This window comes from Alexandromys fortis, unplaced genomic scaffold (genome assembly GCF_014885135.2).
Source record: "Alexandromys fortis isolate MF-2015 unplaced genomic scaffold, M_Fortis_MF-2015_v1.1 scaffold_145, whole genome shotgun sequence".
Classification (NCBI taxonomy): Eukaryota; Metazoa; Chordata; class Mammalia; order Rodentia; family Cricetidae; genus Alexandromys; species Alexandromys fortis.
In genome coordinates, this window is record NW_026068049.1 from 3,989,127 (window position 1) to 4,005,072 (window position 15,946).

Below are 15,946 nucleotides of genomic sequence, written 5' to 3' on the forward strand. Positions count from 1 at the left end.
CCTCTGCCTGGTGAAGGAATTTTATAGTTTACACATGTGCTTGCCAGTCTGATTCTCGCTTTTTATCAAGACATGGGCTTCTCACCACAAAATTACTATTGGCTTTCCACAGTCATCATCATTTAGTAAAAACATTGGCTTCGGTTTGGAGGTCAAGGTACAAAGATAATTTGGCTCCAGCCCATGTGCCAACATGGTTATAAATAGACCTCATCATTTCTTTTATTGGCAAAAATTGTAAGCATTTCAAGGGTCTCAAAGGTGCATGCAGTCAAGAAAAATTGAGTGATGTTTGTTTGGGCAAGGAAACCAGGCTTGAAGGGATATGGAGCAGAAATCCTGCCAACAGCCAACCTGCAGGTATCTGGAAAGAATAATTTATTTTTCCAATTTACCTAGAGTTTTGTATAGTCTGGCTAAGGTAAAGGAGCTATGTGACCTTGGGTACCATTCTCAAGCTCTCTAAATCTTAGTTTCTTCAGTTGTAAGATACGAATAGCAACAGTTAGACCATGAAATGCACACTTACATAATGATATTGCAAACTGTATACTCATACACACATGTGTTTTTGTTTAAAATTCTAATGAAATTGGAACCTTTCCCAGATATACCCTGCCTCTCTTCATTCAGGCAGAGGTTACTCTATGGAAAGCTTTTTTAAAATAAAATATTGCCTGATAATTTTTTAATAAAACAAATTGTGCTCCAAATTTGTTAAAATACTTTTATATTTTCATTTTTATCCTTTGTTTTTGCAGGAAATGTAAATGTTATGAATCATTGAAAAACAAGTGGATTAAAAAAAAGACTGGATACTTTGAAATGAAACTGAAAAGTTTTCTGACATTTTGCTTAAAAGTTAGAGGTGTACCTTGTACCTTAGGATATATTTCAAATATGTATTATAAAAATAATGATAGCATTCTAATGTTCTATCCTAGTTAGCAGCAGGAATTTCATTTTGCGCCAATCTACCATTCTGCGGAGCAGCTGCCCATAGTTCCCCGATGTTAGCTGCAGCCCATCCCAACCCCACACACAGAAGTAAACCATTAACATTCCACCTCCTTCTAATCGGCTGACCCAGAGCTGGTCCGAACCACCAAACCACAGAGCCCTCTGATAGGCTGAAAATATGTCACCATGGAAAGTCCCCAACTGCTTCTCCTCATATTACATTAAGATTGGATGTGGCTCTGGAATTGTTTCGTTGTGGTTTTCCTCTGTAAAACTGGCTGCTGCCCCTACCCTAGGGACGCGGTTTGGAGCCTGAACACTTTCTGATAGAGGTTTCTTTTCTAAATACATGTTTGATTTGCTTGTACCCAGTCTTTTGTGAAGGATTATTCCCAGATCCTCAGAATCTAACATCTAGCTTTTTTGTTTAGTTAAAAGATGAAGTCATACTTCAGGAAATATCAAATTCAAGCTGTGAAATAATAAAAAATAAATGCAAATTTCTGTCAATTTATTGTTCACCAAACAACAAATCCCTAAGCATGAGTTTCTCTCTTTATTTTGTGCAAGTCAGACACAGAGCTCATTGCATTTTTCTGTTACTCAGAAATGATTCATTTAAACAAAAAGTATAATTTGAGAAATGTCACCAAAAAGACAGCAGAAAATTTGTAGAAAGATAGTACACCATGTAAAGTTCACTCCTGAACCTTTTGGGCCCCAGAGCATTGTCAACAGAAGTGGCTTCTTCAGCTTTCCCACGTAGCTACTCTAAACACTATTTCATTTCCATCTCCATCCTCCAGTTTCACAAAACTTTCATGCTTCGTTTCTTTCCTATAAAGAAAATTACACAAGCAATGCTCAGCCACCCATTCAAGGATGGGCCCATCCTTCATAAACAACTCTTGTTTTTTTATTGAGAAAAGGAAAAAAAAGTTTCCGCCTCCTCCCAGCCTCCCATTTCCCTCCCCCTCCCCCGCCCTCCTCCCCCTCCCTCGCCCTTCTCCCCNTCCAAAGAGCAGTCAGGGTTCCCTGCCCTGTGGAAAGTCCAAGGTCCTCCCCCCTCCGTCCATAAACAACTCTTATTTCTCACTACATTCCTCGCTATACATATGTAACACACTCCTATAATCTCAGCACTTGGGAGACAAAAGCAGAGAATTTGCCTCCATAAGTTTGAAACCAATCATGCTACATGGGTAGTATCGGAAATTAAACAAAATGAGCAAGAAAGGTGATTAAGATGATTATGATAAGTATGGCAGGATCTTCATAACGAGAGTCAGTGTATTACATTTTAGGAAGTGTGACACTAAGTCTGTGAAACCCATCTGGCATCTGTAACATGAAGGGGGGCCTGCTTGTTGGGGTTTCTGTCCCGCCCGGTACCCCCACAGCCGGCAAGCCCCAGAGAAAAATCACACAGAGATCTCCATAAGTTATAAAACTGATTGGCCCATTAGCTCAGGCTACTTATTAGCTCTTGTAGATTATATTAACCCATTGTTCTTAACTATGCTAGCCACATGGCTCAGTACCTTTTTCAGAAGGGCAGCTCACATCTTGCTTTTTTGGAGTCTGGGCGGGAGTGGGAGGAATCAACTGCCTCCTTCCCAGAATTTTCCTGTTATCATTGCGTCACCTCTACTTCCTGTCTGGTTTTCCCACCTATACTTTCTGCCTGGCCAATCAGCATTTATTTAAACCATGATTGACAGATTACAGACAATTCTCCAGCAGGCATCCATACATAAAGGGGCATTATCACTGTAGTTTCATCTAATAGTGCCATGGATGGTACATTCATTCTCCATTGTATAATAGCTCTCTTCAAACACTCATACAGTTAGGAAATATGAGTCTGAAATTTTGCCTGCAAGGACTTAGAAGGAAATAATGAGAATTTTAGAAGATTCTCCTATGAACTAGGAAGTTCTTTTGAAACAGTGAGTCTTCTGCTGCTGTTACCATAATTCTCCCACTCCCAGGTATAGGGAGGGGTTATAGGGATATGGGTGTATTGCAAGGCATCAAAGATCTTGGTCATTTTATCATTTTATATCCTGCTTTGACATGATCATTACTTAATTAGTGAATGATTTTATGCGATTCTATATAGATATGAATATTAAGCAGCAGTTTTAACTAGACTAAAAAAGAGCACAGATAACAATGACAGAAAATACTTCCTTTTGTTGTTTATGCACACACACACACACACACACACGGATATTTACACCTACATCTATGTACAGAAAACATTTGTTAAAAAAAAAAAGAAAACATTTGTTCCTTGAAAGGGGTTCATGAAATACTTTTCATGTCCTAAAATTGCAAAAGGAAAGTAAGAGGCAGAATTTGTCTATGCATATAATAACATTAGGTGTGGTTAGTTAACATTAGAGTCATTGAAGCGTGAAATAAGTAGTTTTTAAAGTTATGGTTTTAAATATAATCAACATGTAAATAATTGATGACATAGGATAAAGCTGTGGTTCTCAACCTATGGCTTGTGACCCCACATAGTCCTTTCACAGAGCTGATATGTCAGATATTTGCATTATGATTCATAACAGCAGCAAAACTGCAGTCATGAAATAGCAACAAAATAATTTTCTGGTGGGGGTCACTAAAACATAAGGAGCTGTTTAAAGGGTTACAGCATTAGGGTGATTAAGAATATTGGGATAAAGGAATGTGGTCATGGAAGAGAAAGGAAAATAAAAACTCAAGAACAAAAACATTGTACACAAGTGAAAGAGATTATGGCATAGGATATAATGTAGCAAAGAGTTAGTTAAAAAGCAACATTATGCTTCTAACATTTAAGTCAGCACATCCTTTGTTTGCCCAAGATGAGTACTGAAATAAAGAGAACACATGAACAGAATGGGTAATGGGATATATTATTTAAGGGTTTTTGTATTCACTTAAATAAATAATAGTAAGAATAACAGCTATGAAGCTGAAGCAACAAGGTGCCAAGGCATTTAGATAATGATCTAGCACCTCAGAAAAACACTAATGTCATTGCCCAAGTCAGATGCATTTATTGCATTGACAACTGAAGTCATTACCTTCCTTTAAGTGTGGTTTATTTTTGTTGTTATTGTTGCTTGTGTTTTTAAGACTCCTGGGCTTGGTGTCACAGTCAGAAACAAGAAGCCAGATTATGAGTGAGCGCCTTGTGTAAGAAAGTTCTGACATTTCTCTAAGTTGCTGAGCTTTAATTAATATTTCTGGTTGTTAGTAGCAAACTGGTCAATATTTTAGACACTTTGAGAAGAGGAAAATACTAGAATACATTTTTTTTTCCTTTTTTAAGTTAGTGTTTGCCTTTCACTTGTAATTAAACGCTATTAGCTGTTCCTTAAGCAACAGAAGAACGAGTAATCTAAACAGTGGCCCACAAAAATAAAATTAGCACATTTTAATATTTCAGCAATGATGGAACCTTCAGAACGTCGGCTGACTTCTTTACAGTGATTTATATGGGGTCTCCTTTCTCCGCACTTATTTCCCCCTAGTGAAGTAGTTTCCTGCCACTTCCACACAGATGAATTTGTTTCCTAGATTGACTCCTTCATTGGAGTCTCACTCGAAGACTCTTGTCTGCTCTTGGCTTTTCAACCTCTATTATTTCTAGCTATTTCCCTTCTCTGACCATACAGCACTATTGCATGTCTTTAATTATTTATATTCGGATTACTTTTACAACCATAACTTCAGGTGTTATTCATTCCTGATCTTCAGAGCCAAAAATGCTTGCTTATGCTTACTTAATTTATGCCTACTTGGTTCTAGATAACACAATAAAATCATTTCTTGGCCTGTTGCCTTCTCTCTTATCTTATTAATGTCACCATCTACCTTGTATGCTTCAGAGAGTGGAAAAGTGGAAATATCACTGGCTGTTTCCTTCTACTTTCTTGTGATTTTACGACCTCACTTGGTCTGAGAGCAGCTTGTTCAGCCTCAAAACTGTCTCAGAATCCTGTTCATCATTAACCAGCTATATCACTAAATATCTCCTGATTAGTAGCTGTGGGTACAAGCCAAACAAGAATGGAAAGAAAAAATACTTAAAAATTAAGTATTGCAACCATCATATTTGTGTTTCAAAAAAGGGAAATTCACATATGAAAAATACTCTAAGATCAAATCATTAAGTTCTACAGCTTCAGAGTCACTAAGGACAGACCAGGCCAAGCTCCTTCAGTGAACACCACAGTCTCTGGGGAAAGAGACCACAGAAAGTGATCTTCTTATCAAAGTCATAGAAGAGGTGAAAAAATCATGCAGTAGTTTTCAAAGTCTCCTTCCCAGAAACCATACATCTGAGTTGGACATTGACGTTAGTGCTTTTCAGAGGTGCTAGAGCATCATCTCTGTGTATTGACAGTTTGTTATTTCAGCTCTATAACCGTTATTCTTACTATTATATATTTAAATGCAAGCCCCCTTAAAGAACCTATCCCATGACCCATTCTGTTCATTTGAATGTGCTCTCTTTATTTCAATGCTCATCTTGACCTAACCAAAGGTTGCCCTGGCTTAAATGTTAGAAGCACAATGTTGCCTTTAACTAACTCTTTGCTACATTATTTCCTCTGCTATAATATCTTTTGCTTGTGTATAAAGTCTTTGTTCTAGAGTTTTTCATTTCCTTTCCCTTTCATGACCACATTCCTTTATCCCAATATTCTCAACCTCCCTAATGCTGCAGCCCTTTAATACAGCTCTTCATGTTGTAGTAACCCCCAACCAGAAAATTATTTTGTTGCTATTTCATGACTTTAATTTTGCTACTGTTATGAATCATAATGCAAATATCTGACATAAGAGCCCTGTGAAAGGTGTATTTGGGGTCACAAATCATAAGTTGAAAACCACAGCTTTTTCCTATGCAACCAATTATTTACATGTTGATTATATTTAAAATCATAACTTTACTATTTATTTCAAGCTTTTAGTTTTTCCTTGGGTCGCTATAAATATAAACTAATGATTTAGATGAGATATGTGTGTGTATGTTTGTGAAAAAAGAGATTTTTCTACTTCTAGCTTAAAGACTTGAAACCAGCAACTATGAAGTGTTGTGGCTATTCCCTACTGGTTTGTCTTAAACATAGTTAATGGTAAATTATAACTCAGAAATTATGTTCATGTGCATTGTTATGTCTTCTTTACAATATACACTTTTAAGCTATGTAAACCTTTCTCCTAGGGAGTCACTTTCATTCAAAATGGCATTATTGTGATCACATGACTCCAAAGCATTTCCTGTAGCCATAACAGCTAGATCTCATTCTTCAGAAAAATATATCTAGCTTTACATATTTTTACAATTGATTTCATTTGGATAATTGATTATCTGAAGTTCAAGTATTTCTACTAATTATATAATATAATGAAATCAATGTATTTTTCTAGCCTAAAATTCTTCATCAAGTAATACCAAAATATTGATAATGTAGAGCTATGTTATTCTCAGTATAGTATAATTGCCAAGAATTAAAATCTTTTTTTCTGTCTTAATTATTTCTAAAGATTGATGATTCCTGTACCAGATGATTTTTAAGTCCCCTGAGAGGAGAAAACTTCAATTGACAAAATTCCTCCATAAGATTGGGTTGTTAGCAGGCTGTAGAGGATTTTCTTAATTAATGATTGACTTGGGAGGTCCCAGGAGTGCCACTCCTGGGCTGGAGGTCTTGTATCCCATTGAAACCCCGATGGAGAAAACCACGGAGAGTGAGACAATAAGCAATCCTTCTCTGTGGACAAGGAATCTGCTCCAGCCTTCAGGTTCCTGACTTGACTGAGTTCCTCCATTGACTTATCTCAGTACGCTGACTCAAGATATGGAAACTAAAATAAGCCCATTCCTCCCCAAGTTTGCTCAGTATTTCATCACACCAATAATAATAACTTTAGCTAATATACTACCTTACCAAGATTAGGTTTTCATGCTTGTTGTAAGCAAATTCTACTAGGTTTGTTTATATTCTCTCTCTCTCTCTCTCTCTCTCTCTCTCTCTCTCTCTCTCTCTCTCTCTCTCCCCCTCCCCACCCATGAGTGTGTGTGTGTGTGCATGTGCTATGACGTGTGAAAGTCAGAGGACAGCATTCAGGAGCTGATTACTGCCTTTCACTATGTGGGTTGTAAAGATGTCATCATCTGTCTTGGCAGCCCCACTAAGCCTGCTGAAGCATCTTACAGGTCTGGTATTTTTTTTATTGTTGCTGTCATTTTATTAAACATTGTTTGAATGTTTATAGTTTATTTACTCTGCACCAAAATTACAGAGATGAATTCAAAGGTATAAAACACTGAAGACATCATTTTACCATTAAACAGAGGCATGGCTCTTTCAACTCCAAAGGTTTTATTCTCTATGTGCCTAATAATTCCTAGACAAGCATCTACTTATTAAATGAGAACATTAAAGTCTTGGTAACACTGTACTTCATGGTAAATATATTCTAGTAAGGTGATATATACATATTTCTAAATATAACCCACTCAGAGTGTGTAATGTTACTTATATGTGTGTATTAAATTTATCAGCTCACCAAAATTTAGAATCACAAAGAAAGTTTCACTTAATGATCTCCCTAGAGTGACATATGCCTCTGGATACGTCTTTGTCTTTAGGGGATTGTTTTGATTATTAATTGATATGTAAAATTTCACCCTATATGGGTGCAACTAGTTCATGAGCTGCTCCCTGAACTGTATATGAAGGAAGAGAGCTAACTAAGCATGAGTAGCTTGGGTGCATAAGTTTCTCTGCTCATGTCTGTGAATATTCTATAACAGCTGTCTCAATCTCCTGTCTCTTTAACTTGCAATATGAAATGTGTGCCAAATAAATCCTTTCCTGCCTTTCACTGCTTTCTGGGGGCATATTTTAAAGTGACATAAACTTAAGATACAATGTGTTACTTCAAAATTGCTAATGAAATCCCTAAAGTGACTAGAATTTCTATCTAACTACTTAGGTTATTCTACTATTAAAGGAACATGGGACGTGGTGAGTTTTAACATTATTTTGACAAGAATTTTACCTTCCCAGGTTTTGATTTGGCTGAGAGAAGCAACCAATAGGAGGTGAGAAGTCACTTGTAGCCACTCTCTGCCCAGCTATGGTAAGGAAAACTCCCCATGTGAGGACCATACACAGTGATTAACTCTGACAGCAATCATTCCCCACTATAACATTTAAAAATAAAATTAAAAGAGCTTCCCCATGGATTCGTTTAGTCCTGAAAAAAATCCAGGTTTGAATTCTCTATGTTCTGTGTATCTTCTGCCCTCTGTCTTTCTGTTGTGTAGGTCTGAAACCATGCCTGACTGAAGGCTGTTCTGTGAATTTATTTCTGTCTGTGTCTATGTCTGCCCCTCTTTGTGTCTGGTGTTGCTCGTGTGTTTCTATCTTCCTGCTGTATGAATTGTGTGTGTCTGTGTGGGAGTGGTGTCTGTTGTGTGAACTGTCTTAGAGAGTGAGTTTATCTATCTAGCAGAAAGTTTGGTTAGTGCTATCCAATAATGCATCAGTCTTAAACTAAGGAGATATTTAAACACTTCCACTTGGGATTTTTTTAACCAAGAACGATTCCAGATTTGAATTTCCTACTTCTTGCTTCCTGTGTCTTCCCTTTTGTCAGCAGTCATGCGAGTCTAAACCTGTGCCTGCCTGAAGGCTGTCTTGTGAGTCTGTACGTGTGGTGTGTGTCTGTTGGATAAAATCTCTGTGCTTGTCCATTATATGAGTTGTGTCTATCTGTCCCTAACAAAGAATTTAACTTTGTATTTATTGAACAACCTGGGAAGCACCACATGGGAAAGGAGTGGGATCCTCTACAGAACTCTCTAACAGAATTTTACAAGGGATTAAGTCACAGGCTGGCACTGGCCCAGATAACAGACATCACTGTTTATCAAGCAATTGCCATAAAGAGTTGCCTCCAAACTTTGTGGCAGATTTTAGCAAGCCTCTCCCAGATTTTGTATTTTCAGCTTTCAGAAAATGATACTCATGGATTACTTTCAGATGCATGAAAGAGTATACAACTTAAGGTTGTAGTGATGCATTAGCTTAGGTTGTAGAGTTGATTACAAAAAAAATCCAAGGCAAGTAGCAATTGTTGTTACATTGTTCTCCTAAAAGGTGCATAAACAAACCGTTTTAGTATACAGTGACATACCAGTTTTAAGGGGCTTCAAGACCCAATATTAACCTTGGTTATGAGGTTCAGCAAAGTTCCATTCTCTAAGAATATAGATATTTTTAGAATATTCCATTGATATGTTTCAACACGGCAGACTGATGGGCAGTGGCCTTTCTAAATCAGTCGCCTCAGAAACTGTTTTATTGCCTGGTACTGATTTGCCGCATTTTATTTTATTTAGAACTTCATGCACAGCCACTGTGTCTAAAACACTCCAACCCCTCCCCCCACCATCAAACTCGTCTTGTGCCAGTCTTTCCCAGACTTATAAGCTTTATATGGAAACATAAACATACAACCTCTGGGTCCATTTATTAGTATTCATATGTACATGTGTATGGCACCAACCATTTGTGACTGGACATCCTCTGTGGGAGTTCAATCCTGGAGAAAACTACTTTTCTTCTAAGCAGCCATGGATCTTCCTGTGGCGTTGTTATGAGGTATGTTACAGCTTTTCATCCAGAGTGGGATAGGTGTACTTTACCCTGTCACTGTTGGCATGTCAGTTGTTTCCATGGTGATCTTACTCTGGGAACCGCAATGCCGAGCTTCCCTGGATGTGTTTTCCCTATCTTACCTAGGGATCATTGCCTAGCAACAGGCATATGAGGTCTCTGGATCTTTCATGCTTTCTTCTCCCCTTCATTCCTTTTCCCTGGGCCTCAGTCTAAAAGTTGCATTGTAGATGTATCAGTTAAGGGTTGACATTCTTTTTCCTCTTCATTTCTGGTAGTCCTGGATCTCTGTAAGAGTCTCCATTGATTTCTAATGAAAGCTTCTTTAAGGAAAGGATAACCACTTATCTGTTGTTATAAAGGGAGACTTTAGAATACAGTTAGAAATTATATTGGTTTAGGAAAATGGTAGTAATGCACTGTCCTCTGACTCCCCAACCATAGATAGATGCATAGGTTTACAATATCAGACATGAATGCTTCCAACAAAGAATGCCTGAATTCCAAACAGACAGCTGTTGCTTACTCCAAGATAAAAGAACGACATTTCTACCATTGGAGAGATCTCACAAATCAGTCATTTTTGCGGTGGGCAGACTTTACACCTGGCTAGAACCACCAATGACTTATCTCCATAGACAGCCCCTTTGAATACTTTAAGAGCTACCCCTCAAGGAATAGGCCTCCAAATCAATTCCAGATCAATCCCTCCAAGCCCTGTGAGTCTGTGGTGTCATCAACAACAGTATCTTAACTTTAAGTTCTAGAAGACAACCAGTGATGTGACAGTAAAGTACATTATCATGGGAAAATCTTGCCCTATCTAACAATAATGTGGGGAGGGTTCTCATGACTGGCACTGGAGTTTTTCGATAGCTATCAGAGAGAGCACCATCACTCTATGTTTGAATTTCCTTCCTCCATCCCCAACTTCTAGCCTCCCGCACTACCTCCCTCTCCGCTCACTCCTCTGAAACAAATGCCCTAATACATTTGCTAGGGATATACATTTATATTTTGAGCTCCAATATTTTATATTCTGGGATAAAATCTGCCCCTCCAAAACTTACTCATTGTTCTAGTGGCAGAACTTAAATCTGTTCTCATAAAGGGGAACAAGATCTCACTCAAAGACATTAGCAGCCTCATGGCATGGAATGAAAAGGCATGGATGCTCCAAAAGTGTGGGGAAAAAAAAAACCACTTAGCTACATCATAATCCATAGATATATCATAATTCATAAAGACATAAAGCTGCATACCTAATCACCAGCAGTAGAACTGTTTATAAGTATATTAGAAGGTCACCCTACTTTAAATCTGTAGTGTTAATGTGATGGCAGTCTTTTCTGAGAGCAAAATCACATCTCTCTGAGTCAGAGTGCTTTGCATCTGCAAAGAACGGCACACTGGCCAATCTTCCCATTTGCAAAGGTTGCTTTCATGACACAGCATTTACCACCCTCTGTGTTGGAAAACAAACAGCAAGCATTTTCCATCACGTTTTTGAAAATATGATCTGAGCCACACTGCTGGAAGTATAACTGAATATGGAAAAAAATGAAAACACAGAAAGAGCCATTTTCAGTCTAACATTTAAAAAAAAATCTAAATAGCATTCAAACACGCCAGGCATGATGCCACATTTTTGTCATCCCAGTACTTATGCAGGGACAGGATGACAAGAAGTCTGAGACCAGACTGGGCAGCACAGTGAAATATTTTCTGCAGAAAGGCAAAACAAAACAAAATAAAGGAAAGCATATAAACTTACACATCAACTGTTCTGTGCTCCTCAAAACACCCAAGAGAAGAAGAAAGATGCATATCCTACATCTTAGCAGGTAAGAATTCAGCTAAAATTTTAGCAAGCCAAGTGGGGCTAAGATATGAAGCAGAAAAAAAAATGAGGTGACAGACACAAAGATATTAATACAGTCTTGTAAATTTCTCCCCATAGCTTTTACCCCAGGTCACCAAAAAAAAAAAAAAAAAAAAAAAGCTTGGGGACATGGGAAAGAAAAAAGTGGGCAGTGGTGTGGGTAAATATGAGGCAAGGACATATTGTCAGGGTAAACAGGCACCTCTAGTCTGCTCTAGTCTGTACTTTGAATCTTCTCTCACAGGAAGACAAGGCCTTAAATACTGCTATAAGGTGTTCTGGTAAGTTTTATGGCAACATGGCATAGACTATAGTCATCTGAGAGAAAGAATTCTCAATTAAAAATGCCTCCTTAAGACTGGGCTGCAGAAAGTCTGTAGGGAATTTTCTTAGTGATTGATATGGTAAGGACCAGTCTCTTATGGGTGGAGACATTCTTGGGCTGGTGGTACTAGGTTCTATAAGAAAGCAGGTTGAGCAAGTCATGAGGACCAAGCCAGTAGACAACACTCCTCCATGGCCTATGCATCGGCTCTTGCTTTCAGGGCCCTGCCCTCTTTGAGTACCTATACTGATTTCCTTCAGTGATGAACAGTGATGAAGAAGCATAAGCCAATTAAACTCCTTCCCAAGTTGCTTTTGGCCATTCTATTTCAACACAGCAAAAATAACCCCAAGTAAGATCAAAGGACATTGATCTATTTTAGCCTCATGCTCTAAGAAGAATTAGAGACAAAACCCTTAGTTCACTGGAGGAGTTGGGAAATTCTCCCATCCTAGGCAAATGGCAAAATATTCATTACTGTTTGTAATGCTGTAGAAGCAACTATGACAACTGATAAAGAAATTATTAAGTTTTCTTGATTAGAATCCACATTAAGTCCAGATCTAATGATATAAGGACAGGAGGAAAAACTATTTCACTTTAGAAGTAAGAAAGAAAAACAACAACAGAAACCAGCTGAATACCTGTCTGAAGTTGTCCCCCAAATGGTAATAGAGGGGGTTTTCACAAAAGACTCTCAAACTGCCCAAAGTTGGGGCCAGATTAGATACCAAGGAAAGAAACATTACTGATCTGGCTAGGACAAAGCTGCATCAGTCCTCAGGATGGACACTGAGAAAGCATTGCTCTCTTACATGTTTTACCTATATGCTCACACAAGGAACACTGGTTATAGAGTTTATATGGTGGCTTAAGGAATTAAGCCTCAGAATCAAGCTTAAAGTAAATACCACTAATCTCTTAGTAATTTATGGAACAACCTAAATGAGTTTGGCAATGGTCAAGAAGGTTCAAGAGCTTGGCTCCAGATTACATCTACAGCTCAAGGCAGAAGAAAAAAGTGTGAGCCAAAAAACAAACAAACACAAGACAGCAAATCATACCTCCTATCGTTGCTTAATTTCTTGTTGCTATGACACAGTACCTTGAGAAGAAACCAGAATTGTGAGCCAAATAAAAAAAAAAATAGATAGATAAAACAAACCCAGGCAGTATCTCTCTCAAATTTCTGTTTTACCTTCTAACATGTCTGTTCATTAGGAACTTAAATTTGAGAATTTAAGATATGCTAGAAAAATATATCCATAAAATTGTTGCCTGTATTTTTCTGACTGCATGTCTCTAGTCAATAAAGTACTAAAAATCATAACCACCAAGATTATAAATGGCTGCAAAAGTAACTGGTAAAATCAAACATAAATTCTAAGAGTTTGGCCATCTCCAGCAATATGTCTCACTCTTCTATTTGCCCATGACTTCTCTTAGTTTTTATGCTATAAAAACTGAGTTTTAGTTTGTTAGTTATGGTTGCAGTTTTGTAGATAAAAGTCCCTTTGGCCCATTCTAACTGCCATGTTGTGTTCACTCTAGAGCCAAAGTTTTCAAGAGTTTATTGTGATGCTCATTGAAAGAAACTTCCTAAAATTAGATTCCCTTCAAACCTTTCTGTCTGGCTAGCCTCTCATTGTGCCAGCTCACTTCCTCCCTTGATATATATTCAGATGACAAGAGCTGTGCTTTTTGCCAGGCTGCCTTTCCTATGAATCACCCTTACATCGGAGCTTCCCTCTCTTCTGTGTTTGTTCAGCTATGACACAATCTTTCAAGGCTTGGGATCTCTGTAATACTGTGTTCAATGTGACATTTCTGTATGTGTCCTGAATTAGAAGACTCCATTTGCTGGAACAAAATCAGTGCTTCAAGCTTAGCTTTCTCTACAAACTATAACTTGTACACATAAAAATGAAAATAAGGCAGTTATCTAAATGGGACTACCCACACTCATCAGGACTATTTTAATGTCATATTTTAAGCAACAATCTACTTTGTCGTGAGATTACTTCCCTTAAACATTTCATAAAATATTTTTGTAGGAAAAATGTTAATATTCTTTGCTAAATAAAACGACTTAAAAAGTTATGATTCTGAAATATGAGGATCTAAATATGAGCAAGATCTCAAAGGTGCAATAGAGGCAAAGCTGTACATAGGAGTCAATTTAGACATTTTATCTCTGTCTTTTGCCAAAGACCTAATTGGTTCATAATGAACCAACAAGAGAAACAACAATTCCAAGTGAACTGCTGACAAGCTAAATGAATGCATCTAATTGGTGTTTGGAGAGGCACTTTCTGCTTGTTTGCTGAAGGGCATGCTCAAGAATAGGATAGATGTCTTCATACGTGACTGGAATAAGTAGCTATTGTCAGAACGTAGAAATGCATGGAATTTGCAGGGAGATAGACATATATTAATAACAATTTGCCTAGTCTTATAGCTGAAGTTTTCTGATTGGCAAAATGAAATATTAAAGAAAACTGCCTCTCCCTCTCCCAGCAACTAATACTTGTCATTGTCTACACCGTTTGGAGTGAGATTTCATGCTCAATTCCCTTCTCTATGGTCAATTTTACACAGCTTAGGCTTGTGCAGAACCTGTGCATGCTGTAACAACCCTTGTAAATTCCTATGTGCAGCTTCCCTAATGTATAAGAGGGCACTGGTTTCTGTAACTGCCACCACATCTGGCTGTTAAACTCCTGAAGCCTCTCTTTCAGCATGATCACTATGCTTTTGGAAGAGGAGGAGGCACAGCAGCCCTTTCCATTAAGGACTGAAACATCTACAGTCTCTTAGTTTGTGTTACATGGCTAGATGTGGGTCTCTGTGTGTATAAACATAAGCTATAAACAGAAACTTTTCTAATGAGCATGTAAAGGTACATTAATCTAAGCATATAGTGATAAGTAATTAGAAGTCAGTTTAATACTATAGCTTATAATGTGTGCAGCCCATGGTTCATGGTTCAATAATAATACCAGGTTTGGGTTTTATCTTATATAGTAGGACTTACTTCTAATCAGAAAATAATTGGCTACTTCTGTGACATGAGTTTTTCTAAAAATCTCACCCCTAATAAGTTTGTCACACTCCAATGGAAGGTCACATATCTAAGAATATTTAGGCAGCACAAATTTGTCTTGGTGGGGGGAAAAGTACACAATATTGGGTGGATGGAAGGTAATAATAGATCCTGCAAGAGTTCACAGCTGGGTGAATATGTTCAACATATGATATGAAATTCTTAAAATACAAATAATTATTTATAAAACATGACACACGTAGATTGTCTGTGTCTTCTAGACATGATAGAATCAATGAACTGGATTACATAGCAGTAGCAGCTGCCTACAAAAGAACAACACCTGACCAATCTGTCAACATTCCATCATGAATTGGGTGGGACTCTGGCTCCTCCCTCTTAGCTGAGACATTATTGAAAGTTGCTGATTGTCAGTTTTAAGGATGTGGTCTCTGATAGGGTGACATGAACTTGAAGGGGTGTGGAATTAAGAAGTTAGATCCAGGAAGATTTAGGGGGAGGAGTGAGCGGTAAGTATGATCAAACCATATGTATCTCTGAACCTATGTATTATGAAATTCTCAAAGAATAAATGAAATATTATATTAAAAGTCCTTTGAAGAATAACTGTTAATTTCAATTATAAGGTAGGTGAATTATTCCTCACATTACTTAGTACACATGATATGGTCAAGAAATTTTATTAGAGCCGGGCGGTGGTGGCACACACCTTTAATACCAACACTCGGGAGGCAGAGGCAGGAGGATCTCTGTGAGTTCGAGACCAGCCTGGTCTACAGAGCTAGTTCCAGGACAGGCTCCAAAACCACAGAGAAACCCTGTCTCGAAAAATAAAAAATAAAAAAATAAAAAACAAAAACAAAAAAAGAGAAATTTTATTAGAAATGAAAACTACTTTGGAAAAGGAAAACATCTTGCTTGGGATTTAAACATCTATGTTCATATTAAAGTGACCAATGGAGTTTCCTCCCCTGCTTCTTGCTGTATTTCTACTGCTGTGTAAATACATCCTGGAAGCA

General features: G+C 37.7%; 1 long non-coding RNA gene across 1 annotated transcript in view; it reads right to left on the reverse strand.

Annotated features, from left to right (window-relative positions):
- Positions 1-1,541: 1,541 nt before the first annotated feature.
- The window catches only part of LOC126486847 (uncharacterized), a 62,581-nt gene continuing 48,176 nt past the window's right edge, over positions 1,542-15,946 (reverse strand). Inside the window, exon 3 of the long non-coding RNA XR_007588213.1 lies at positions 1,542-1,797. This is a non-coding gene — a long non-coding RNA (uncharacterized lncRNA). The remainder of the gene's footprint in view (positions 1,798-15,946) is intronic.